This window comes from Delphinapterus leucas, chromosome 2 (assembly GCF_059928025.1).
Source record: "Delphinapterus leucas isolate spDelLeu-1000000601 "Yukka" chromosome 2, BTC_Dleu_Yukka2, whole genome shotgun sequence".
NCBI classification, from domain to species: Eukaryota; Metazoa; Chordata; class Mammalia; order Artiodactyla; family Monodontidae; genus Delphinapterus; species Delphinapterus leucas.
In genome coordinates, this window is record NC_143130.1 from 94751975 (window position 1) to 94764401 (window position 12427).

Sequence of the window (12427 nt, forward strand, 5' to 3'; positions counted from 1 at the left end):
TCCCTGGTGGCGCAGTGGTTAAGAATCCGCCTGCCAATGCAGGGGACATGGGTTCCAGCCCTGGTCCGGGAAGATCCCACATGCCACGGAGCAACTAAGCCCATGCGCCACAACTACTAAGCCTGCGCTCTAGAGCCCGCGAGCCACAACTACTGAGTCCGCATTCCACAGCTACTGAAGCCCGTGCGCCTAGAGCCTGTGCTTCGCAACAAGAATAGCCACTGCAATGAGAAGCCTGCACATCGCAACAAGGAGTAGCCCCCATTCGCCGCAACTAGAGAAAGCCCGTGTGAAGCAATGAAGACCCAATGCAGCCAAAAATAAATAAATAAAATAAATAAAATTTAAAAAAATAATAATAATTAGAGCTGCAAATACAGGTTATGATAGTACTAAAAGAAAACTGTGGAGTGTTAACATCTATGCTCCAGAATTTTACAACTGAAGACAGAAACCACTGATCGACATACGTACAATGCATCGAAAGCTGAATAAAATCTTTAAAGAAATACATTTATACATGAATCGAGAAGTATATGAAGTCCTATTTTGTGTTTAGGAATAGTTTGCTGTGGCAGGAGCATTCAAAGACCCGTCCATTTGAGAACCTACGATATACATGATTGTGAGGCACATGCAGTAGTGTGTGCTGGTTATAGAGCCCACTGTAGTATTTCATTTTCCTGTTTACCCGTTGAACTGACCAGGTATGATCTTTTGGGAACTCTCCTATTCTGTATTCTCTTCCACACTCTTGTCATACAGCATTGGTAGATATAGCAGTTACAACCAATGCTTTCCAAACTATTTATGATGAAGGACCCTTGAATCGTGGAAGGGTTCTCTAAGGATCCATCACTGAAAAAGGAAGTTAGAGGGGGTGTAAAAGGAAGACGGTATTACAGGCTCTTTCCTTGGGTATGCACTGGAGTGGGCATAAGGCAGAAGATATTACAGATCGTAAATTGTTTGAAAGGTTAACGGTAGCCTTGGCTAAGTTTAAGCCACTTAAGGGATTCTCAGCCCCCAGACTTTTGTCAGTTCATAATATATGGTGATAAATACCCAACAGGTAAATCATATACATGCTTAACAAAGTAGGAGGGGCATCTCTAAATTTTTTGTGGAAATAATTTCATTTTTGGTATTTCAATTATTGAAGTTGTCCTCATGAGAAAATCAGAAATTTATTGGAATTAATTACACTCATCCTGAATTATGTATGCGTGGGAGAGGAAGGTACCATAATCCTTTCAATGCTTAGGGTCTCCATAGGACTTAAGCTAGCTCTGATAATTCATAAAGAAAAAATACTCCTCCCTGCTAGCCCAATGAATGTCATTAGTTTTTCTGGGGATATGAGCTTGTTTGGCAGAATTCCAGCCTGCTCTGCTGGATTGCATGGTCTTATCAACCAAAATATCCAAAAGGAGGTGTATGCAGCTCACATTCCCATCCTGTACTCAGTTCTGCCTATAAAGCATTCTTTACACAGAGAGAGGTGTGTTGGATTACATGATTGATGTGTCAGAAGCTTATCCTTGGCTTTTGGGGAAAATGCTATGATCATAATACATACCAGCAACCATAGGGTCACTTCTTAGCCTGAATAGCTGGTTTATCTGCAAAGGCACTGAGTGAAATAACCTCTAATGGGGTACCGAGTAATCTCTAAAAAGTTTGAGATGGGGAAGAAGTCTGCATTTATTACTCTATGTAGTACACAGAGGAAGCCCACAATAAACATTTGTTGCATAATTTTCCTAATTATTATTTGTTCCCTAAGTAATGGGAAGAGCAAAGGCACTGGGTTTACCCTCCTTGTGCAGAGCATTGCAAAGGACAATGAAGAAACTTCCCCTTTTTCCTGCCTCACTCTCCACACTCTTCTTTTTAAGAAAGTGATTCCTAAATGTGAGAAAGAAACATTTATGGATACTATTTTCTCTTTTCCATTCCATTAGCATCTGAAATGAAAGTTAGTGCTTGGCTGTGGCCTCTGATAACACCTTTTCCTTTAGTCTGAATAAAGCTGCCTCTTCCTGTAGGGATTGCTAAGGATTTTCATGTGATGGTTAAGAGGATGGTGGTACAGAGAATCTATATGTAAAACTTAGTTTGGAGGCCATGCCTGTGTATGAATTAAATTTTGCATCGTTTTTTTTCGAGATATATAATAGAGTTACTTTCCTTCAAGGTATACTTGGGTTGCAGAAATTTTGTTCCCTTTGCAATATTACAAACTCACAGATACTTTGTCTTCTCATCAGTTCTTTCTTTCTATCTAATATTTATTTATTTATTTATTTAGGCTGCGCCGGGTTTCAGTTGTGGCACGTGGGATCTCAGTTGTGGCATGCATGCAGGATCTAATTCCCTGACCAGGGATTGAACCCAGGCCCCCTGCACCGGGAGCGCAGAGTCTTACCCACTGGACCACCAGGGAAGTCCTCATCAGTTCTTTCTTGAAGATCCTTCATCATACGTCCTAACTTCCATTTCTAATGATACCTCCTGTAAGTCTTTGCATTAACCCCTTCATTCAGTCAATCTGAGCCATTTGCCTTTCCCTCGGCCATTCTTTTTTTATAAATTTATTTTTTTATTTTTATTTTTCACTGTGTTGGGTCTTCGTTGCTGTGCACAGCTTTCTCTAGTTGCGTCGAGCAGGGGCTACTCTTCGTTGCAGTGCACGGGCTTCTCATTGTGGTGGCTTCTCGTTGCTGAGCACGGGCTCTAGGCACATGAGCTTCAGTAGTTGTGGCACGTGGGCTCAGTAGTTGTGGCGCACGAGCTTAATTGCTCCACGGCATGTGGGATCTTCCTGGACCAGGGCTCGAACCTGTGTCCCCTGCATTGGCAGGCGGATTCTTAACCACTGGGCCACCAGGGAAGTCCCCATTCTTGAATTTTCTGTTCAGGCTGCATCTCTTTCCTTGAGTGTGTTGTTACCCTTAATTCTCATCTAGGGATTTACCTTTATGATTTACTTTATTTGTGGAATAAGGTTCCATCTCATCTCACAAAAAATTTAAGGAGTATGGCCTAACTCAAATAACTGCCTCTCTGAAACGGACTTCCTCACTTGCCAACTGTGTGAACTTAGGCGAGTTCTCATCCTCTCTGTGCTTCAGTTTTCTCATCTGTCAAATTATTAGTAATAGCACCCCACCTTAAGGATTATTTTGATAATTAAGTGGGATAATCTTTTAAATATGCTTAGAACAATGCCTAGAATTCATTTTTAAGTCATTCATCCAGTAATATTTATTGAGCACTTACTGTGTGCCAGCAAATAAAACACAAAGATCCCTGCTCTTGTGGCGCTTATGTTCTAGTTGGGGAGACAGATAATAAATAATAAATAGGTATATAGTATGTCAGAAAGTGATTAGTGCTGTGGCAAAAAAGAAAAAATATGGTAAGGGTGATTGAGAATGCTGGAGCAGGCTGTGGTGATGGGGAAGAATGGTGAAGGGGCAGGAAAGATTGCAATTTTAAAGGGGCTGGTCAGGGTGAGCCTTATTAAGGTGAGACTTAAGCAGACTTGAAGGAAGTAAGGGGGTTGGCCATTTGGGTATCTGGTAGTGAGTCTTGTAGGCAGAGAGGATAGCCAGTACAAGGTCCCTAAGGTAGGGGTATGCCTGGTATATTCAAGGCATAGCTGGAGCCCACTGTGGCTGGAGCAGAGGAGTGAAAGAAAGAGGAATAGGAGATGAGATTGGAGATAATAGAGGCCAGATTACATAGGGCCTTGTAGGCATTGTTAGGACTTTGGTTTTTACTCTGAGTGAATTAGGGAACATATGCAGGCATTTGAACAGAGGAATGATATGGTTTGATGTAGATTTTTACAGGATCACTTTGGCTGCTGTATTGAGAATAGACTGTAGAGGTTGTAAGGATTAAAGTGGGAAACCACTCTCATGATGTCCAGCACTGGACTCTGATCACCCCTGAGGATGAAGTGCCTGCCGGACTTTGACACCTGGGGATCTGAGGCGCCCTGGTTAAAAATAATAATAATACAGTGAGAATCCAGCCAGGGGACTTGCAGTAATCTTGGTGAGCAATGATGTAGCTCAGATCAGAGCAATGTCAGTGGACATGGTGGGATGCTAGACACACAGTATTTTAAAGGTAGAGCCAATCTGATTTCCTGCCTCCCAAATGGGGAGTGAGAGAGAAAGAGAGTAAATAGTGACTCCAAAGTTAAATGAAAATCTTTTCAAAAGTTGTCTATAGGAGGAAAGAAGAAACAGATTGTAAGGCAGCCAGGGATGGAAGGTAGACTTTTAGAATTTATCTTATTTTGTAAATTTGACATTGGAATCATGTAAATGGTTTACATAAGTATAAAACAAAATTAAATCAAAATGACCAATCTGATAAATAACCTGTCCCAGAATATATTTTTAAAAATCAATAAAAAAAGACAACCCAATTATAAAGTGGCCAAGCAATTTGAATGGGTTTTCACTAGAGATGATATACAAATGACCAATAAGTACATGAAAAAGTGTTTAACATCATTAGTCCTAAGGAAATGCAAATTAAAATCCCAGTGGGGAGTCCCCTGGTGGCCTAGTAGTTAGGATTTCGGGCTTTCATTCCACGGCCAGGGTTCAGTCCCTGATCAGGGAACTGAGATCCCACAAGCCGCGTGGCACAACCAAAAAAAAAATAATAATAATAATAAAAAATAAAACCACAGAGTAACATCACTTATCCATAAAATGGCAAAAGTTAAAAGACCAATAACACCGAATGTGAGCAAGGATGTGGAACAACTAAGACTCTTATATACTGCTAATAGTAGTGTAAAACGTTATAATGACTTTATTAAAGTATTTGGAAGTTTCTTATAAAACTAAACATCTACACTATGACCTAGAAATTCCATTCCTAGGCATTTACCCAAGAAAAATCAACACACGTATATCCACAAAGAGATTTGCGATAGTTGTTCATAGCAACTTTATTCATAATTGCCAAAACCTGGAAACAACCCATCCATCAGTAGGAAAATGGATAAACAAATTGTGTTACCTTCATGCAATAGAATACTACTCAGCTATAAAAAGAAACTACAAATATACACAGCATATATGAAAAATAAAAAACATTATGCTGAAATAAAAGAAACAAAACACAAAGGAATATTTTTTGGTCTCCTGAGAAATAGATACCAAGACGTGATTAGATGTGCAAGAGATGTATTGGGGGAGTATATTGGTTATCTATTGCTTTGAAGCAAATTACTCCAACATTTAGCAGCCTAAAATAACAAACATTTATTATGTCACATAGTTTCTAAGGATCTGAAACCCAGGAGCAAATAAGGTGGGTTTTTTTTTTTTTTTTTTTTTTTGCTGTACGTGGGCCTCTCATGTTGTGGCCTCTCCCGCCACGGAGCACAGGCTCCCGACGCACAGGCTCAGCGGCCATGGCTCACGGGCCCAACCGCTCCGCGGCATGTGGGATCTTCCCGGACCGGGGCACGAACCCGTGTCCCCTGCATCGGCAGGCGGACCCTCAACCACTGTGCCACCAGGGAAGCCCAGGTGGGTGGTTTTGACTTAGGATTTCCTGTGAGGTTACAGTCATGATGTCAGTTGGGGTTATGGTAATCTGAAGGCTTGAGGCTGAGGCTGTATGATCTGCTTCCAAGATGGCTCATTCACATGGCTGTTGGCAGGAAACCTCAACTCCTCACCTTGTAGGACTCTCCATAGGTCTGCTTGAGTATCCTCATGACAGCTGGCTTCTCCCAGAGCAAGTGAATCAAGAAAATAAGGAGGGAGCTATAATGCCTCTTTATGACATAGCGTTGGAAGTTAGGCATCATCACTTCTGCCTTGTTTTGTTTATTAGAAGCAAGTCACTGAGTCTAGTCCACTCTCAAGACGAAGGAAATTGGCTCTACCGTTTGAAGGGAGTGTCACTGAATTTGTGGATATATTTTAAACCACCACAGAGAGAGATCAAGGGAAGGCAGAGAGAGCTTCAGACCAAGATACAGGTCTGACATGTGTGGAAAAGAGAGAGGAAAGGAATGAGGATTGGAAAGGAAGAGTCTTATCCTACAGCATAGGTCCCAAAAAGGTTTGGCCAGGCAGATGAAGAATCTTCAAGTCAAAGGACCTGTTGGAAGAATCCTTTTTATCACAGGATTGGGCCTGCCTTTGTAGCCCTGTTGTTCTCTGGCATTGGCCGGGATTAGCCTATGGAAGTGTGACTTTGGTGCAAACGTGGGAGTAGGTCCAGAGGGGCAGCAGATGTGCTCACCAACCAAATATACTCTCTGAAAGAAGATTTCAGTGATGCGTATTCATGATCACCACAAGTGCATACTGCATCAATAAGTTTATGTGAAATTCTGTACAGAATGGGCAAAACGTATCTACAGTGATAGAAAGCAAATAAGTGGTTACTGGGGCTGGGGAGGGGATGGGAATTGATTGCAAAGGGGTACAAGGGAATTTGGGGTGATGAAAATGTGCTGTACTTGATTATGGTAGTGGTTACACACATATATACATTGTGGAGTTCATCAAACTCTATACTTAAAACAGGCACATTTTATTGTTCATAAATGATGTATAAAGTTTACTGAAAAACACGATGAACTACCACTTCACATTAACAATACCAAATGTTAGTGAGGATGTGCAGCACCTGAAACTCTCATATGTTGTTAGTGGGAGTATAAAATTATACAACCATTTTGGAAAACCGTTTGTCAGTTTCTTATAAAGTTAAACAAATACTTATCCTATGACCCAGCAGCTCTACCCCTGTATATCAGCCCAAGAGAAATGAAAACGTATGTTCATAAAAAGACTTATTTATGAATATTCATAGGAGCTTTATTTATAATGGCCCAAAACAACCCAAATATCCATCAATAGGTGAATTGATAAATTGTGGAACATGTATACAAAAGAATACTACTGAGCTGATACATGCAACAACATGGATGAATCTCAAAAATGTTGTATTGCGCAAAGAAGATGGATACAAAAGACTGCATATACTGCATGATTCCATTTATATAAAATTGTTGAGCAGCAAAACTAATATATAGTGATAGAAATAAGAATATAGTTGCCATGAAAAACTCTCTGGAGTGAGGAAAATGTTTTATATCTTGACTGGTATATATGTTTAATAGATGTTTATATTTATCAAAACTCATCAAAGTATACAAATGGGCTGTGCATTTCACTGTATTTAAATTTTACCTCAATTAAAAAATCAAAATGAAGAAAGCAGTCACTAAAAATAAAAATCAAAGTGAAATAAATTAACCTGTTTATTGGTAGAATTCTTTCAAATGACTTTAAAAAAAATAGTTTAACTGTATATTATTTTCAAAAAATTTTATTGTGATAAAATACACATGTGGGACTTCCCTAGCGGCACAGTGGTTAAGACTCCCAGTGCAGGGGGCCTGGTTTTGATCCCTGGCCAGGGTACTAGATCCCACATGCATGCCACAACTAAGAGTTAGCATGCCACAACTAAGAAGCCCGCCTGCCACAACTAAGACTCGGCACAACCAAATAAATAAATAAATAATAAAATAAAATACACATAAAATTTACCATTTCAACCATTTTTAAGTGTACAGTTTAGTGATATTAAATATGTTCATAATGTTGTGGAACCGTAACCACCATCCGTCTCCATACCCTCCCCCACCTTTTTTTTTTTTTTTTTTTTTTTTTTTTTTGCGGTACGCGGGCCTCTCACTGTTGAGGCCTCTCCCATTGCGGAGCACAGGCTCCGTACGCGCAGGCTCAGCGGCCATGGCTCACGGGCCCAACCGCTCCGCGGCATGTGGGATCCTCTCGGACCGGGGCATGAACCTGTGTCCCCTGCATCGGCAGGCGGACTCTCAACCACTGCGCCACCAGGGAAGCCCTGTAGCATACTTCTTAATCGTACATTTTTATGGGATATACCCAAAGGAAAGAAATGAACTGCAAAAAAATGTTAAACTGTTTTCATTCGCCATCTTGTTAGTAATATTGGGTTTTTTCAGAAATGGTTTTATATATGTAATAGAATAAAGAAAATAAATAAATCGTGCTAATGTTATCAGGAACCAAGATGTTGATTATACTAGAAAGAGATACAAATATAAAATCAAGAAAGTTGGATAAAATCCCTGAAATCCTACATTTAGTTAGAAAAAGGCAAACAGTGACCAACTCAGTAGCAACAAGCATCCAACCATCCAAATTGTGGTCTTTAAATGCCACTTACTACTAAATGAACTAAGACTTCTTAGAGAAACATCTGATTCTAGATCTGAGGCAGGAAATAAACGAGACGAACCTGGAACATCTTGTTATATCAGAAACATCTGATTCTAGATCGAGGCAGGAAATAAACAAGATGAACCTGGAACATCTTGTTATATCAGAAAGCAAGGAAGCTATCCAAGACTACTGGAATCATGTCAAGAGAAATCTGGGGCTAATCTGAAAGGACTTCCACAGCTCAACGATGGGACAGTATGCTTTTTTCTTTTTTTAAAATGTACTTGGATCCTCTTTATTTTTTATTTTATTTATTTATTTATTTTTAGCTGCGTTGGGTCTTCTTTGCTGCACGTGGCCTTTCTCTAGCTGTGGCAAGCAGGGGATACTCTTCATTGCAGTGCGTGGGCTTCTCATTGTGGTGGCTTCTCTTGTTGTGGAGCACGGAGCATGGAGCACAGGCTCTAGGTGCATGGGCCCTAGTAGTTGAAGCACGCAGGCTCAGTAGTTGCGGCCCACAGGCCCTAGAGCACACCAGCTTCAGTAGTTGTGGCTCGCAGGCTTAGTTGCTCCATGGCATGTGGGACTCTTCCTGGATCAGGGATCGAACGCATGTCCCCTGCATTGGCAGGTAGATTCTTAGCCACTGCGCCACCAGGGAAGTCCCAAGGGACAATATGCATTTCAAAATGAAGAATAATTGCAGTGGGTTGAAGCACACCAAATGTGTTAAAACCCATAGTTCATAGTGATACTAAAAACAAAAATCTCATAAGCCATCCAGTATGCTGGAGAATTTCATTATTTAGAGAACTATTCTCTATTACATGAGAACCTCAACTCATTATTTTGAAAACTAGTAAATCAAAGGAAAGAATCAAACATTTATCTCGCCATTCCTTAGGTAATCAAATATTTGATGAAGGGAAAGTTCTTATTTATAGAAGAATTCCAGCTAATGAATAAAGATAGTGTTCTAAAATTAGAATATCACTTTCTTACAGCCCCTCATGAAATAATGCAGCTAGATAACGATAACCAGTGACTGCTAAGCTGTCAGGTAAAAAGATGGTAATATTTGAACCTATTAATCAATTGTAACAGAACAAAAATACATTAAACCAGATGTTATATGCCTCCTGATGAGATGCAATAGGAAGTTTATACCAGTTATTCTTGCCAAAAAAGGGAACATAAATCTGAACAAGTATACCTATCTGTTCATTTATAAAAAATAAAAAAGAAAATATTTATTTATTTATATTTTATTTATTTTTGGCTGCATTGGGTCTTCCTTGCTGCGCGTGGGCTTTCTCCAGTTGTGGCGAGCAGGGGCTACTCTTCGTTGCGGTGCGTGGGGCTTCTCCTTGCGGTGGCTTCTCTTGTTGCGGAACATGGGCTCTAGGGCACGCGGGCTTCAGCAGCTGTGGCGCGCAGGCTCAGTTGCTCCGCGGCATGTGGGATCCTCGTAGACCAGGGATCGAACCCATGTCCCCTGCACTGGCAGGCAGATTCTTACCCACTGTGCCACCAGGGAAGTCCGGAAAATACTTTAAATACTTTAAATACTTTTTCTGATTGCACAACAGGGATGCAATCAGAAAAATCCACAAAGTTGGAAATTTTACAGAACAAATGATGTGATTTCATCAACAAATAAATAAATTGCAGGAAATAAAAAAGAGGAAGACTTACAGATTAAAAGAGGCCTAAGGTAAGTATCATCCAAATGCAATGTGTAAACTTTGTTTGGAATTGTAAAAAAAAAAAAAAAAATTATGAGACAATGCAGAAACTTGAACACTATATATTTGATAATATTAAAAAATTACTGTTAATTTTCCTTGGGTGTGTTAATGATATTATGTTTAAAAGATTCTCTATATTTAACACACATACAAGTATTTATGGATGAAATGATATGATGTCTGGGATTTTCTTAGAAATAATCAGTTGGGGGGAAGTGGGTGGGGATATAGTTGAAACAAGATTGGGCATTTATTGCTGGAGAGGGTGTGGAGAAAAGGGAACCCTCCTACACTGTTGGTGGGAACGTAAAGTGGTATAGCCACTATGAAAAACAGTATGGAGGTTCCTCAAAAAACTAAAAATAGAGTTGCCATATGGTCCTGCAATCCCACTTTTGGGCATATATCCAGACAAAACTGTAATTTGAAAAGATGCATGCACCCCAATGTTCACTGCTGCAGTATTTACAATAGCCAAGACATGGAAGCAACCTAACTGTCCATCGGCAGATGAATGGATAAAGAAATTGTGGTACACACACACACACATACACACACACAATGGAATACTACTCAGCCATAAAAAAGAATGAAATAATGCCATTTGCAGCAACATAGATGGACCTAGAGGTTATTATATTAAGTGAAGTAAGATATAGATAGACAAATACCATATTATATCACTTATATGTGGAATCTAAACTGTGACACAAATTAACGTACCTAAGAAACAGAAACACACTCACAGACATAGAGAACAGACTTGTGGTTGCCAAAGGGAAGAGGGGAAGGGGGAAGGATAGATTGGGAGTTTAGGATTAGTAGGTGCAAACTATTGTATGTAGAACGGATAAACAACAAGGTCCTACTGTATAGCAGAGGGAACTATAGTTAATGTTCTGTGATTAAATCATAATGAAAAAGAATATGAAAAAGAATGTATGTATATGTATAGCTGAATCACTTCGCTGTACAATAGAAATTAACACCACATTGTAAATCAACTATACTTCAATAAAATAATTTTTTTAAAAAGATTGGGCATTTGTTGATAATTGTTGAAGTTGGATGATAAGTACATGGGTTATTTTTTCCTTTCTATTAAAAAAGAATGTCTCCAAGCTTTTTGTTATAAACAGCAGGAGGGATGAAGTTGCCATCAACTGAGATGGGGAAGGCTGCAAGTGGAGCAGATTTGATAGAATGAGTTCAGTTTTAAACATGTCGAATTTAAGATGTCAATTGGACATCCAAAGGGAGATATTGAATAGGCTGTTAGGTATATAAGTTCAGGATTTGGGAGAGAGGTCAGGGCTAGAGATATAAAGTTGGGAGTCATTGGTATATAAATGGTAGTTACAGCAATGAGACCGGATGAGATCAGAAATGAGTGATACTAGACAGAGCTTAGAACACAGTGAATGCTCAATAATATTCATTATAACCACATGATTAAAATTCTTTCTTTTGATTTCTTCTTTGCACTCCTACAGCACTTTTATTGTATTTTGTATTATAGTTATTTGTATATCTCTCTTTGAAGAATATGGGCTACTTATTTGCAGAGCTTCCACCAATTTGGGCTTATCTGATGTTTCCTCATGATCAGATTCAGATTATGAATTTTGGGCAGGAATACAACTAAAGTGAGGTTGTTTCCTTCTCAGTGTATCATATCAAGTGACACGTGATGCCGTTTTGTCCCATTACTAGTGATGTTAACTGGGATCACTTCATTAAGTTACCAGATTTTTTCACTGCAAATTTACTACTTTCTGTTTGTAATAATTCAGTACATTTTAGGAAGATAGTTTGAGACAATGTAAATACCCCCTTTTCCAGCACAGTACTAGTTTTAGTATCAATGATATTTATTTATTTTAAATCATCTTTATTGTAACACATTAAAAAGTGAATGAAACATAAATGTACAGATGTATGAATTATAAATACAGTAAGTCCCCTACAGATGAACGAGTTCCATTCTGAGAGCGCGTTTGTTAAGTCCAATTTGTTTGTAAGTCCAACAAAGTTATCCTAGGTACCCAACTAACACAATTGGCTATATAGTACTGTACTGTAATAGGGTTTTTAAAAAAAATTTTTTTGTTTATTTATTTTTGGCTGAGTTGGGTCTTCGTTGCTGTGCGCGTGCTTTCTCTAGTTGCGGGGAGCAGGGCCCCCCTTTTTGCTGCGGTGTGCAGGCTTCTCATTGTGGTGGCCTCTCCTGATGTAGAGCACGGGCTCCAGGCTCACGGACTTCAATAGTTGTGGCGCACGGGCTTAGTTGCTCCGCAGCATGTGGGATCTTCCTGGTCCAGGGCTCAAACCTGTGTCCCCTGAATTGGCAGGCGGATTCCTAACTACTGTGCCACCAGGGAAGTCCTGTAATAGGTTTATAATACTTTTCAC

General features: G+C 39.6%; 1 non-coding gene across 1 annotated transcript; it reads left to right on the forward strand.

Annotated features, from left to right (window-relative positions):
• Positions 1 to 3918: 3918 nt before the first annotated feature.
• Positions 3919 to 4007, forward strand: LOC115803493 (small nucleolar RNA SNORD88). The gene has a single exon (XR_004024235.1). It is a non-coding gene; the product is annotated as a small nucleolar RNA SNORD88 (small nucleolar RNA).
• The last annotated feature ends 8420 nt before the right edge of the window (positions 4008 to 12427 follow it).